The sequence below is a fragment of the Podarcis melisellensis genome, assembly GCF_964234715.1.
Source record: "Podarcis melisellensis genome assembly, chromosome: 2".
Taxonomy (NCBI): Eukaryota; Metazoa; Chordata; class Lepidosauria; order Squamata; family Lacertidae; genus Podarcis; species Podarcis melisellensis.
The window spans coordinates 101,232,635-101,247,756 of NC_138529.1; the positions used below are offsets into that span (position 1 = coordinate 101,232,635).

The 15,122-nt window shown below is 42.3% G+C and overlaps 1 protein-coding gene and 1 long non-coding RNA gene across 7 annotated transcripts in view; both read left to right on the forward strand.

Annotated features, from left to right (window-relative positions):
- The window catches only part of FHIT (fragile histidine triad diadenosine triphosphatase), a 1,051,187-nt gene that overhangs the window by 476,783 nt on the left and 559,282 nt on the right, over positions 1-15,122 (forward strand). The gene's annotated exons all lie outside the window — the stretch shown is intronic.
- On the forward strand, positions 6,489-9,083 carry LOC309365392. 2 transcript variants are annotated; one of them, XR_014166097.1, is made up of 3 exons: positions 6,489-6,516; positions 7,167-7,242; positions 8,849-9,083. It is a non-coding gene; the product is annotated as an uncharacterized lncRNA (long non-coding RNA). The 2 variants fall into 2 exon arrangements; XR_014166098.1 differs by lacking the exon at positions 6,489-6,516 and adding an exon at positions 6,728-7,053.

Consider the following 15,122-nt stretch of genomic DNA (forward strand, 5'->3'; position numbering starts at 1 on the left):
CAGGGACAATTTTTTTAAAAGTGATACAAATTAAAGCAAACAAACAGCATAGGCCATCTACAAATAAGAAAATGCCATCTGAACCAGGGATCTACATTGCAGCTGAGCATTGTTGATGGCTAACAGCTCATTTTTATTGTGGCTTATGACCACGATTTCCCCATTTCCATTTGTAGTTCTCCATTCTGCTTGCCTGTCCTTTTTCGTTCTAGGTTTATGTCGTCTTCTGCAGTGCCGCCTTTTCAATTTCACTGAATTTCAGCTTTCTTCTCATGATTACAATTGTTTTCCAGCTTCTTCAGCAGGCGCAGGACCATCTTTCTGCACTGCCTGCAGCGATGTAGAATTGTGCTGAGAATTATCCAGTTCCAATTTTCAAGTGTGTGTGTGTACAAGTTCACATCTCAATCTTTGCCGAAGACAAATTGGCCTACCGATTGTCTACTACATTGAGGGTAGAATACATATTCTAGGGCTGCCATATGCCTGGATTTTCCAGGACATTACCGGGATTTCAAAGGCAAAATTCACATCCCGGGGGAATTTCTGAAAGGCAGTGCTTTGTCCTGAATCTTAGGCAAGACAATTTTCGGCGTGTCCTGGTTTTTTACATTTGAAACATGGCAACCCTAACATATTCTGTGTTTCCATCTCAGCAGTTGCAGCCTATGTGCAGGCTTCTGACTCAACCAGCTAACAAGGCCTAATTCCATGCCCACTATATGCAATTTCACATATATGTGTGGTACCTGGGAATGTAACCCCTGTGTAAGTAGGGAGACATCTGTACGAAGAAAGTAGAAATTTGTAAAAATGATATAATCAGAATAAAATGTTCATTGGGATTTTTAAAAAGTCTTCAGTAGACCTTAGAGATTCAGAAACGGCCATTTTTATTTATTTATTTATTCTGAATTTACACACACCTTCCCCTAGTATATGCTGGAGAACTGCATTGCAAAATTCAGAGACGTGTAAATTTCAAAGGATGGTAGTGTTCCATCTATTCCAGCTGTCCCCCCCCCCCAGAAGTGTAAATTAGATAGGTCCATCTTTAAATGCAAACTGAAGCAATTTTCTCCTCTGTCCCCATTCCTTGTTATTGTTTAGTTGATTAGTCGTGTCCGACTCTTTGTGACCCCATGGACCAGAGCACACCAGGCACTTCCATTGCCTCCCGTAGCTTGGTCAAACTCATGTTGGTAGCTTCAAAAACACTGTCCAACCATCTCATCCTCTGTTGTCCCCTTTGTGCCCTCAATCTTTCCCAACATCAGGGTCTTTTCTAAGGAATCTTCTCTCCTCATGAGGTGGCCAAAGTATTGGAGCCTCAGCTTCACAATCTGTCCTTCCAGTGAGCACTCAGGGCTGATTTCCTTAAGAATGGAGAGGTTTGATCTTCTTGATCTTCTTCTCTCGAGTCTCCTCCAGCACCATAATTCAAAAACATCAATTCTTTCGTGATCAGCCTTCTTTATGGTCCAGCTCTCACTTGTTAAACAGATAATAATAATAATAATAATAATAATAATAATAATAATAATAATAATAATAATTTATATCTCGCCCTCCCCAGCCGAAGCTGGGCTCAGGGCGGCTAACAACAATCAAAATAATCCAACATTCTAAAAACATTCATTATAAAATTAATTAAAATCAAATTAAAATCAAATTGATGACAACCAATTAAGCAAAATTCTGTGCAGATTGCCAGAGGAGGGGGTCAGGCTGCGCCCTGACCAAAGGCCTGGTGGAACAGCTCTGTCTTGCAGGCCCTGCGGGAAAATGTCAGGTCCCGCAGGGCCCTAGTCTCTTGAGACGGAGCGTTCCACCAGATTGGAGCCGCGGCCGAGAAAGCCCTGGCTCTAGTTGAGGCCAGCCTAACCTCTCTGCGGCCTGGGATATTCAGGATGTTTTTATTTGCAGACCGTAAATTTCTCTGTGGGACATACCAGGAGATACTTTGCTTAAATATCACAAACTACACATCATTCAGATTTCCTATTTATATTACTTCTGTGCAGGGAATTTCCTTTTGTTTGATGTGCTCCCGAGTCAGGGGCATCTCTACCAATGGGATACTCAGGACTGCAGTACCTGAAGAAGTGTGCATGCACACGAAAGCTCATACCAAGAACTAACTTAGTTGGTCTTTAAGGTGCTACTGGAAGGAATTTTTTTTGTCAGGACTGCAGTGTCATTTATAAATTCTGTACATTGAAAACGACATTGGTTTCTCAAAGGAGGATACTGGCATATTAAGTTCAGAAACCTCCCTTTTTTTCTTTTTCTTTTGGCAGGTAGCTACTGAGTAAATAGCAGCTGGCTACCTTTCCTCATTGCCAATCACTTTTCAAATAACATTTCATATTCTGTGTGGCGCTCTTAGTCCATCTGCCTGCTCCCACTGGCTTGTGGAAAACTGCCTTTCACCCACTGTGTTAAATCAGCTGGCTCCTGGGGTTACTTCTAAGGTGTTGATTCAGAGCAGCGTGAGCAGCCGGCCTGGACGGAGCTTTTACAAAAGCAGAAATATCTTATCCTGGTGCCCAGGTAAGGTCAACACAGAGGCCACCTTTGATGCTAAAGAAGTAGCTCACTTTAGATTAAACAAAAGGAAGCACTTGGCTCTTTACTGCTGGAGGCAACAAAGATAAGTAGCTGTGAACCAGAGGGTGCTGGATGGCACACAGGAATTCAGTGCCTAGCTTAAAACATACCCTCCAACATTTCTCAGATGAAAATAGGGATGCCCTATTCCATTCCCTCTGACATTTCTCCAATTGAAATAGGGAAAAGCGGGATATTCCCAGATAAAATCAGAAATCAGAACAGCTTCTCCAAATCCAGGAATGTCCCTGGAAAATAGGGACACTTGGAGGGTCTGCTTAAAATTGCAGGCCTTGTTATTTTGTGTGCATCTGCTGTTGGTAGAAAAGAAACTGAGACGCAGTTACCATGCACATTCATGAACACACCCACCTCTACTTTTACATCCACAAAGGTACGGCTGTGCTACTGTTGTGCTTTGGCCTTCCTTAAAAGTAAAAAAATAGTTCCAAAGAGTTATTACCATTGCTATTATTATGATTAATTTCAAGATTCGCTTCCCGTTTTCTTGCCAGAGCCAGGGATTTGCAGGGTAATTGCAGCATGGAGGAGAACCACAACAAAAAGGCCGAACCCCTCCCTGAGGCAAGCAGTTTGAGCAACAAAAGACAAGCATCTCGCCCTTTGGTGTACAGCTCTTAGCCTTTGCAGCTGTCTTTCTCTCATCCCTCACTCACGTCCCCTTCTCTCCCTTCAGGGAGCAACTTTTGACCTTTTTAACTGCGCCATGATTGGCCTTTTCTTCTAGGCTTCCCTGGCCTCCTCCAAGGCTATTAGCCTTTAGAATGGTGCTACTCGGGGAGCGCAGAACGGAAAGGTGCCAGAGCAGGGAACAAACAGGAAAGCAGCCCTTCCAACTCTTTTCAGCTACCCAGCTCACTTGCACAAAGATAAAGGGGAGCAGGGAAAGAGAGAATTTTCTTCACAAATAAAAGTCAGCGTAAAAAGGTGGTCTGTCGCAAAGCCCTTAGCCCTATGAGAAAGGAGGCTTTCAGTCTGGTTAATGGTGCCAACTTGGGCCCCCAATTGTGGGTGCCCAGCGGCACATGCGCAACTTAACGTCATGATGCTACATCGCGTGCATGCACACACACGCAAACACACACTGCTTGGTCTCTGCCTGCCACCACCACCTGCAGCCTTGCTTCCGCTGGTTTTCTGGTGCTGAGGCAGCAGCAACTGGGCCAGGGCCTCTGCCTCCACCTCAGGGCCTCTATTGGGGCCTGCTGCGGCCGCAGACATGCTTAGGCACCCACAGTGGAAATTTTGTGGGTGCTGAGGCACCCCGCCCCCAGAGGTGGCAGCTGTGATTCTAACCACTGGGTTTGAAAGTCGTAGTTATATTATAGACTAAAACTTAAAAGAACAGACAAGGGCCTGGTCTGCACATCATGCTAAGCCAAACCATAGTTTGGTGTGAACACAGTAGCACACGGGCTCTGGGATCATGGCCACTTTGCTCCTCCCTGGTTGTTCTGGCACATCGCTGAGCTAAGCCATCATTTGACATAAGAGTTCATGGTTTCCTTCTCCCAGACAAACCATGAGCCATAAACTCTGGGGCAAAGCCCTCCCATTGATGCCCGTCCTATGACACAGTGCCATCAACAGGGTCTTTCAAGAGGGCTTTTGAGGTAAAGAATGACAGCTGCTGAGTTCTACTGCTGCCATCTCCAAACATAGAAACATAAGATCTGCCTTGTATTGAGTTAGGCCATTGGTCCATCTGGCTCAGTAACTTTGCAGGCAGTAACTTTGCAGAAGAAAGTCTGCTTACAAGTAAGGAGGGCTGGGTGATCAGCTGGTTGGGGAAGAGAGAGGGTGGGGCTTGGGAAGACAGTTGCGCCAGCTCTCCATCACAGACTGAAAGCTTCCTCTTCCCTTGCTTGTCTGTGTGTCGTGACCTGCCCTGACACCCCCAGTTGTTGAAGAGGAGAGGCGTTTGGGTGTACGGACTTGTGAGGGAAAGCACCTTCTTGCATCCCACAGAGAGAAGATTTAGTGACACGTGCAAGTTTCTACCTGTGTTGTTAGGCCAGACAATTCTGTGCACAGGGCTCATTTTGTGTTCAAAGCACCTTTCCTATTTGTTTCCCATCATCAAAGTTCACGTTTGTCAGCGCAAAATAAGGCCAGAGGGATACCGTAGTTTTTTGTATTGTGAAATTGCTTTAAGATGCTTTGTAGGAAGCAATTCATAAATGAAATAACAGTAACAGTAACAACAACAACAACAACAACAACAACATTTTATGCTCTGTTACGGTCACATAAGGCGGGGGAGTAATCGATGCAGGGTGGTTGATACACACACACACATTCTTGAATTGATTTCTCAAGTTCCTACCTATAATTATACTTTTAACTTGCGATTGCAAGCCTCCTTGAGGGGTTCCACCCGAGGTTCAAAAAGTGGAATAAGGATGATTTAAAAACAGAACAGAGCAAGACAAATGACAGCTTAGGTGCTTCCCTGTGCTCATTCAGTTAACACTGAGGATTGTCAGTGATGTGCTCCTAAAACGTAGCCCTTTTCATTAGAAACATATCAGTACAGTATTCCATTTTATCTTCCTTTTATAATAATGTTAACCCTTTTGCTAAAAGCAGTGGGTGCTGCTCAGCACATGAGAGATGTTGGCATTGATGGATGTGTCTGTTTTCAGTGGTGCAACAGTGACCTAAAAATTGCCATATGTCGGTTTCCAATTAATGAAGTGTGCAGCCACAATACACACTTCATGCAGTATCAGAAGCATAATGTTTTGTTTATTTGTTAATTGAACTGACTGAAGATGCAATAAAGCAGATTGGCTTGGTTTGGGGGGAAAATCAGGAAATTAAAGTAAGCATCTTACTGAGACAGGCAACCTAGCAGCACTAGATCTCCATTTATATTCACTAGCCTCCCTGGCAGATCCCGATACTTGGCCAGAGATCATGCCTACTTTTTCAACAAGAGTCTTATGGTACCATAAAGAACAGCACATTTTATTATGGCATGTGTTTCAACAGACTAGAGTCCACGAGTTTAATATCTAAAGAAGAATTCTAAGGTCTCACAATATTAATTCTAAAATCTGAAAGTGGACTCTGACCTTTCAGCCACAAGATTGCTGTTGAAAAATTTATTTCTAGTGGAAAACAAAGTTGATCTCTGGATTAGAGAGGTTTCAAAGACATTTACTTTATCTCTGAGCCAATGAATGAAACTCTGGCTCAGATTTTAATCTAAGATATAGAGTAATCTCATTCCTTTCCCTCTCTTGCCTGGTGCAAATGTTTAGCTTTGTGGGGAGTGGGGTATCCACTGGAACTACAACATGTATGGAAAGTGTGTTTGCTGTCCGCTTTCTGACCATCCATTCCCCAGTCCACTACAGCTTTATGGCCCTTTATCTTTGGTCTTCTTCATCTTGGAAACGGACCTGTCCACATAGCTGTTCGGGTTTGGCTACATATTGACATCCGTGAGAACAAGCAAAGCAAACTGCTTCCTGAACTATATTGCCATCACTCTGAGACAATCAAGGATTCTTCAGTGAACACGATGACATCATAGGAGAAAGGTTGTTTTCTGCTGCTCCAGAGAAGCGGACACGGAGCAATGGATCCAAACTACAAGAAAGAAGATTCCACCTAAACATTAGGAAGAACTTCCTGACAGTAAGAGCTGTTCGACAGTGGAATTTGCTGCCAAGGAGTGTGGTGGAGTCTCCTTCTTTGGAGGTCTTTAAGCAGAGGCTTGACAACCATATGTCAGGAGTGCTCTGATGGTGTTTCCTGCTTGGCAGGGGGTTGGACTCGATGGCCCTTGTGGTCTCTTCCAACTCTATGATTCTATGATTCTATGATTCTATGATTCTATGATGCCAAGCAGCCCATTCAAGTTAGGGTCATTTCAAAGTGAGGGCAATCCTTAACGCTTCCACATTACTGCTTATCATGTTGCTTGTCTGAAATTGCTGCTGTAAAGTTCCTCCAGATATTGAACTTTCCTGTATTTCGCAGTATTTTAAAACAATTCCTTCTTGCACAGTCCTTTTTCCTGCTTGCCATTTCTTTCATGCCACTGTTTGTGATGTTCCCAGAGGCACCTGGCTATTCAGATTTGGAAAGAGGAGGCTGGACAAAATATACCTTTTGCCTCACTTGGCTGTTAGGTTGCTCGCTCTTCTTTTTGTTCCTTCGTTTTATCTTGCAATTTCTTTGAGATTTCCACTCCATGTCTGCATTTGTGTCCTGTCCACCTGAAAACAGAATAGTTTTAGCCAACCAGGAAGGAATTACATTCATATTTGTATCATTGCTTGACTCTGCCTTTGTAGCTTTTAAATTGCTGATGAAATCATGCAAATCACAATTAATTGCCCCTCAGCAAAAGCACAGAAATTTGCTAAAGGACCATCAGTCAAAAAATCTTAAAGCACATTAAAACGTATGGTAATTCCAAGAGAGAGGGAGAGGGGGAAGGGAATACTATTATGGGATTCTGTAAAGGCTGGCAATGCTTTGAAATGAAAACTCTGTATGTTTTGCCTCTTTTATTTATGCAGCAGAAGACAGTTTGAAGTTCTGCTAGGGCTGGAACATGGTAGTGAATATTTCAGCTCTATTTCTGCAATTGATTTTGTGAGTAATTTTCAAATATTAATAAACTTAGTTAATACACTTCATAAAATTTACAGCATATGTGCAGTATGCGGAGACTTGCTGACCTAATGGGGAAACAAATTCCAATCCCAACTTTTAAAGTAATGCAGTTCTTTTACTGCTCTCTGTTAGGTCTGGCAGCTTCTAGAGACTTTAATTCTTTCAGCGTTTTCTACCTCTGATAGTTCTCCAGTAAAAGACATTAACATGATGGAAAATAGGATGAACTTTGTATAATTTATGGCACTGTGGTGAAGAAGAGTTTTTAGTTTGGAAAAAAAATATTTCATATGAAGGATAATGCTTCCTCTACCCACCCTAGCAGCTTGTCCTCATATTAGTGTCATGATATTCTCTTTCAAACTATTAGCAAAACTCCAGCTTTAAGAGTTAAAGAGTTCTTTCATGACATCACATTTGCCCAGTGTCACCTTGGATCTCTCTGCTATGAAAAATCACCAGCATTTTGTGCAAATTTCTCCTAATACGCACATTCTTTGTGCAATTTTGCTTAATGTACACTTTTTTGCTAAGCAATTTCCTCAGTTCATTTTTGTGTGTTATTTTCATGAATATATGCATTTTAATGCCTTTTACTCTGGTGCGTGCAATTTTGTATGCATTACTTGACTGGTGGTGGGCACTGAAAAATTCAGAAAATTGCAGATTTCAAAGTACGGCTGTGTTCCAGTTCATATACTGTTTTGAACAGTGCAAATTGGGTAAGTTTGCTTTTAAATGCAAACAGAATCGAATTTCTCCCCCATCCCTACTTAAGATAAATTAAACGTATTTTAGAAGGTAAATCCATTGACGTGAGTCCAAAGTTTCAGGGATATACAGTGGTACCTTGGGTTAAGTACTTAATTCGTTCCAGAGGTCCGTTCTTAACCTGAAACTGTTCTTAACCTGAAGCACCACTTTAGCTAATGGGGCCTCCTGCTGCTGCTGCGCTGCCTGAGCACAATTTCTGTTCTCATCCTGAAGCAAATTTCTTAACCTGAAGCACTATTTCTGGGTTAGTGGAGTCTGTAACCTGAAGCGTATGTAACCTGAAGCGTATGTAACCCGAGGTACCACTGTACTACATAAGTATAGGGTATTAAACAGCATGCTAGTACTAGTTGTACCTCTTAAAAAGACCCAGCAGGGAATTCCCCTGTCTTCCTATGGCCACATTGTGCGTGGGAAGGGGTTAACCTTTCCCACCTTTGTCACACATACCTCAGAAATCCCCTACCCTGATGCCTTGTCCACACCCTGAAATCTTCCTCAGCTGGAGTAGAGAAACACATGTTCACTTTCAGCACAAATAGGTAGATCAGGATTGACTGTGGGCAAAAAAATAAATAAATGCAACAATGATGGTTTATCTTTGTTTTGTAAATGGTGTCTCTTGGTGGTTTCCTGCCCTATGGTACTGGATGCTTAGCCTACAATAGAGAGAGGAGCTGTTATCTATGTGCTGGGATAGATAAGCAGCTAATCTTCCAGCAGCCAAAAACCAAAACCACACTGAAAATTTGTTTGTATTGGAATTACTTGAAGCTCAATTACAGCAATAAGTTGTTTTTCTCCCCCTCAGGTTTCAGCTCTGAACCAAGAGGTGCATTTATTCCACAGTGCAATGTCCATAGGGTACCATTAGTTCAGGTTAAGAGGGAACAAGGAAGACTTATTTGAGAAGATAAAATTGGATGTGACCTTGCAATTCCAAACAGGAAAGCTCTAAAATATTCAGGCAATTGGAAGTTTGGATAAACAAAAGAGAGGATTCCATACAGTGACAGAGATGAAGCATATAGGGTGAAAATGGGCAAAGTCTGCTGGTTGGAGTTTGTTTAATGGAAATTCCATGGTAGATCCTTCCATTAAAAGCATTGATTTAGGGTTGATAAGCAAATAACCATTGTGCGGCGAGTTCCCGCCTCCCCCCATGGAAATAAAGACATGGGACACAAGAATTCGAGTTAATGGATCAAATTAGGCCACAACCTTATTGATTACAGGAATTGAGCGGTATTGGCTTAGGCATTGGTCCTAACCGGCTTCAGCGTGCATGCTTGAAGACCGGTGAGGGTTAACCACCAGTGGGAAGATCTCCCCCCGGGGTCACCACGTGGGGGCGTGCCATGGGCCCACACCTCCATAGGCTTAGGACAAGGCCACTCCCCCCAGAATCCTTTACTGGACTACCAGTAAGTGATGGTGCTCTTCCCCCCTTCATCTGCATAACAATAGAACTGTACCCCCACCAATGCCTAACCGCCAATACCGTGGAGTTGTGATGGTTTCCTACGAGGTAGGCAAAAACCAAATGGCTGGTGCCAATCTGCCAGTTGGAAAAATTCCTACCAGGCCCCTTGACGGCAACCGACCGAAGTCCATAGCAACGTCAGGGAACCTACCTAACGGGTGGGAGGGGAGGGAAAACCAGGTCAGCTGTGATCCGGGAAAGAGGGAGACCCTCGGCCGCGCCAGACCTAAGTAGGCGAGGCCACGCCCCCGAGCCAGCCGATTGGCGTGGCCGATTGGCTGGCTCAGGGAATGACGCGTCCGAGGATTCCCTGCTATTGCATGGGCTGGAGCCAGCCCCCGTGAGTGTGGGAAGGGGCATGAAGCCCGCAACCCCACCTCCTCCTTATCTCAGAAGTGGCTTTAAAGCAGTGTACAGTCATGCCTTGGGATAAATATGCTTTAGGTTGAGCACTTTCGGGTTGCGCTTTGTGGCGACCCGGAAGTAACGGAACATGTTACTTCCAGCTTTGCCGCTTGCACATGTGCAGATGGTCAAAATGACATCACATGCATGCGTGGAAGCGGCAAAACGCGACATGCTCATGCACTGTCGCGTCTTACGTTCTGTTCGGAATGCGAACGGGGCTCTGGAATAGATCCCGTTCGCATCCGGAGGTACCACTGTAGTTGGTTTACTTGCAGTTTGGGAGCCATTATTTTTTAAAAAAATTATATTGGAGTTTAGAGACTAGAGGTGTGGTGGTGGTGATGACGACGGCAACAACAACAAATATATTTCTATCCTGCCTTTCTTGATACAAATCCTCCCTAGGCAATGTACAAATTCCAATGCATTTTTTTTAAGGCACACAATGGAAAAAATAAAACAAGTAGCAACAGTGATGGAGGAGTCATCCACATAGGGACCATGGTTTAAACCAGAAGTGGAGAACCCATGATGTTTCAAATATTGTTGGAGATCACCCCAACCAACATGACCGATGCTCAAGGCTGATGAAAGTTGTAGTCCAACATGTGGAGGCACACCAGTCAGGCTGCATCTGGCTTCCCTGGGGTCAGTGCTGCCCCTTCCTCCTCAGCCACGGCTCCCTTTCTAGTGCTTGTGCTGCTCAACTCACCTCCTCCTTTGCCTCATTGTGGCTTCCTCTTTGACTCTGTGTATTGCGGGTTGGTTTTTGGCAACCTTTTTTTAAAAAAATATTTATTAGGGTTTTTTATAAAAGAAATACAAAGATAATAAACAGCATTGCTTTGTTTTAACAAAATTTCATAACTTCTTTGGACTTCCTCACATCTCCCGCTCCCACTTACATCGTTAATAAATTTTTTCAAGCAAATTATCATCTTATTTGCAATTTTGTAACCACTCATTTAAATATAATGTAACAATTCTCCAACAAATTTTTGTTTCTCTTAATCTCGCTTATCGTCAAATTCTGATCCAATTCAGTGATGGCTAATTATTTATAACCAAGCATCCTTCTTAATATTCCACTAAATCACAATATTTTTGTAGATAAATCTTAAATTTCTTCCAATCTTCTTCAATCCTTTCTTCTCCCAGGTCTTGAATTCTGCCAGTCATCTCCGCCAGTTGCATATAGTCCATCAGTTGCATCTGCCATTCTTCCAGTGTGGGTAGATCTTGAGTTTTCCAGTTCTTAGCGATAAGTATCCTTGCTGCCGTTGTTGCATACATAAAGAATGTTCTGTCCTTCTTTAGCACCTTCTGGCCGACAATACCCAGAAGGAAGGCCTCTGGTTTCTTAGTAAAGGTATACTTAAATACCTTTTTCAACTCATTATATATCATTTCCCAGAAGGCCTTCACTTTAGGGCAGGTCCACCAGAGGTGAAAGAATGTTCCTTCATTTTCTTTACATTTCCAGCATTTATTATCAGACAAATGGTATATTTTGGCAAGTTTAACTGGGGTCATGTACCATCTGTATATCATTTTCATTACATTTTCCTTCAAAGCATTACATGCAGTAAAGTTCAGCCCAGTGGTCCACAACCTTTCCCAGTCCTCAAACATAATGTTATGCCCAATATCCTGTGCCCATTTTATCATAGCCGATTTAACCATTTCGTCTTGTGTATTCCATTTCAACAGCAAGTTATACATTCTTGAAAGTACCTTAGTCTTAAAGGTAAAGGTAAAGGTACCCCTGCCCGTACGGGCCAGTCTTGCCAGACTCTGGGGTTGTGCGCCCATCTCACTCAAGAGGCCAGGGGCCAGCGCTGTCCGAAGACACTTCCGGGTCACGTGGCCAGCGTGACATCGCTGCTCTGGCGAGCCAGAGCTGCACACAGAAACGCCGTTTACCTTCCCGCTAGAAAGCGGTCCCTATTTATCTACTTGCACCCGAGGGTGCTTTCGAACTGCTAGGTTGGCAGGCGCTGGGACTGAACAACGGGAGCGCACCCCGCCGCGGGGATTCGAACCGCCGACCTTTCGATCGGCAAGCCCTAGGCGCTGAGGCTTTAACCCACAGCGCCACCCGCGTCCCTCATTGTTAGAACCTTAGTCTTAGGTTCTAACAATTCTGTTTCCAACTTCGATTTCTCCACCTGGAACCCTAACTTTTTGTCATTTTTAAAAACTTCTTTAATCTGAGCGTAATGTAACCAGTCTCGCACTTTATCCTTCATTTTCTCCAAACTCTGCAATTTCCAATTATTTCCATCTTTTTCTAGCAATTCCCAATATTTTGGCCAATCTGCTTCCATATTGGGTCTTTTTCGGGCCTTAGCTTCCAGAGGTGAAAGCCACCTTGGAGTTTTATTTTCCAATAAGTCTTTGTATTTTGTCCAGACATTAAACACTGCTTTCCTGACAATATGGTTCTTAAAGGCCTTATTGATCTTAACTTTGTCATACCATAAGTATGCATGCCAACCAAAAGCATTGTTAAAACCTTCCAAGTCCAACACATCAGTGTCTTCGAGAAGTAGCCAGTCTTTTAGCCAGCAGAAAGCTGCGGCTTCATAGTACAACCTTAAGTCTGGCAGGGCAAAGCCCCCTCTTTCTTTCGCATCGGTTAATATCTTAAACTTAATTCTGGGCTTTTTGCCCTGCCAGACAAATTTGGAAATATCTCTCTGCCACTTCCGGAAGCACTCCGTTTTGTCCACAATTTGCAACGTTTGAAACAAAAACAACATCTTTGGCAATACATTCATCTTAATAGCAGCAATTCGGCCTAACAAAGAAAGCTTCAATTTTGTCCAACTGTCCAAGTCTCTCTTGATTTCAGACCAACATTTTTCATAATTATCCTTAAATAGACTCAGATTTTTTGCTGTTATGTTTACCCCTAGGTTTTTGTTTACCCCTAGGTTTTTTTGCTGTTATGTTTACCAATGATAGTTCTGTTTCTCTCTGAAACCGTTCTGACTCTGTATCTGTCAAATTTTTCCCCAACACCTTCATTTTCTGTTTATTTAGCTTGAATCCCGCCACCTGACCAAAATCATGAATCAATTGTAATACTCTTTTCGTACTAGATTCTGGCTCCTGCAGTGTCAAGACTAGGTCATCTGCAAAAGCTTTAAGTTTATATTGTTTCGCTCCGACCTGAATCCCTTGCACCAACCGGTCCCCTCTAATCAAATTCAAGAGCACCTCCAAAACTGAAATAAATAACAGAGGGGAAATCGGGCAGCCTTGTCGTGTTCCTTTTTCAATTTTAAACTCTTCTGTTACCACATTGTTAACTATCAATTTTGCCTTTTGTTCTGAATATATCGCATCAATCCCATTTTCAAAACCCCGCCCCACTCCCATTTCTTTTAAATTTCCCTTCATGAATTTCCAAGAGATGTTGTCAAAGGCCTTCTCCGCATCTATAAAAATTAGCACTGCTTTAGTGTTTATATCTGTTTGCAAAAGTTCCAAAATGTCAATAATGTTCCTTGTATTAGCAAACATGTGTCTACCTGGGAGAAAGCCAGCCTGATCTTTATGAATTACTTCATTTAAAACTCTTTTGAGTCTACCTGCCAAAACATCAGCAAATATTTTATAATCCACATTTAAAAGGGAGATGGGGCGATAGTTCTTGAGTTGTGTCTTTTCAGTTTCTGATTTTGGTATCAATGTGATGAAGGCTTCCTTCCACGATTCCGGCGCCTTCTTTCCCTCCAGAATTTCATTGCTAACCTCCAACAATGGTTGAATCAAATAATCACTTAATGTCTTATAGTACTTGGAGGTCAAGCCATCTGGCCCTGGAGATTTGCCCAATTTCATGTTCTGAATGGCATGTTCGATCTCTTGTCGTGTTATTTGGCTGTTCAGGAGTAGTCTGTTTTCTTGTGACAGTTTTTTAAGTCCATTTTTTTCCAAGAATTGTTCAATCTCAACCTCATTTTGCGGCCCTTGAGTATATAGTTTTTAAAAATATTTCTGAAAGCACTTTCTAATCTCCACAGGGTTCTGGATATTTCTTCCTTCAATTTCCAAATTTGTTACTATATTCAACTTTTGTCTCTTCTTCAACTGCCAGGCCAGCAGTTTCCCGCATTTATTTGCCGATTCGAATGTTTTTTGTTTCATTGATTTAATCTTCCATTCTATTTCCTGATTTATCAGTTTAGAATATTGTGCCTGGTGAAGTTTAATTTCTCTCAAAATCAGCTGTGACTTCGGGTTTATTCTTAACTTCTTCTCTAATTCTTTAATTTTCTCCAAAATCTTGTCTTTCTTTTCATTTTGTGTTCTTTTCTTTATAGCATTCTGTTGTATCAAGAACCCTCTCATCACGGCTTTGCTTGCGTCCCAAATTGTTCTTTTTTCCACCGTAGTGTTCAAGTTTATCTCAAAATAGTCCTTTAAAACTTTTTGGGCCTTCTTAATGATCTCCTGATCTCTAAATAAGTTGTCATTCATCTTCCATCTAAAAGAGCCGGTTGGTAGTAGTGTCATGTCCATTTTCAAAGCGTTATGGTCGGAGCAGGTCTTTGGGCAGATTTCCACTTTCCTAACCTTAGGTGCCAGACCTCTAGTAATCCATATTTGGTCGATTCTTGTCCAAGTCAGCTGGGCTTCAGAGAAGAATGTTCCTTCTTTTCCCAAGGGGTTCTTCGTTCTCCAAATATCAATCCAGTCCATATTGTCTGTCATTTCGAAAAAAGTCTTTGGTAGTCTGCCATCTTTAGTAACTTTTTGGCTTTGTGACTTATCCATGTTAGTTGATACGATCCCGTTCATATCTCCCATCATAATGATGCTGTCATAGTCCAGATATTCCAGCATGCGCTCATGCAACTTCTTATAAAATTCCGATTTCCCTTCATTTGGTGCGTAAATTCCTAATAGCAAAATTTTTTCTCCTTGATGTTGTATTTCAATTGCCAAGATTCTGCCATGTTCATCTTTAAATAGAAATTTAGGTGAAAGGCTCTCTTTTGCATATATCACCACCCCTCTCTTCTTTACTATGTCTGAAGATATAAATTCCTGACCAAGTCTTTTATTTATTAACACTTTTCTGTGGAGCCTAGTCACATGTGTTTCTTGCAAACAGATAATGTCCAATTGTTCCTTTTTTAATATATGAAAAATTTTCTTCCTTTTTTCCGGAATGTTGCAGCCA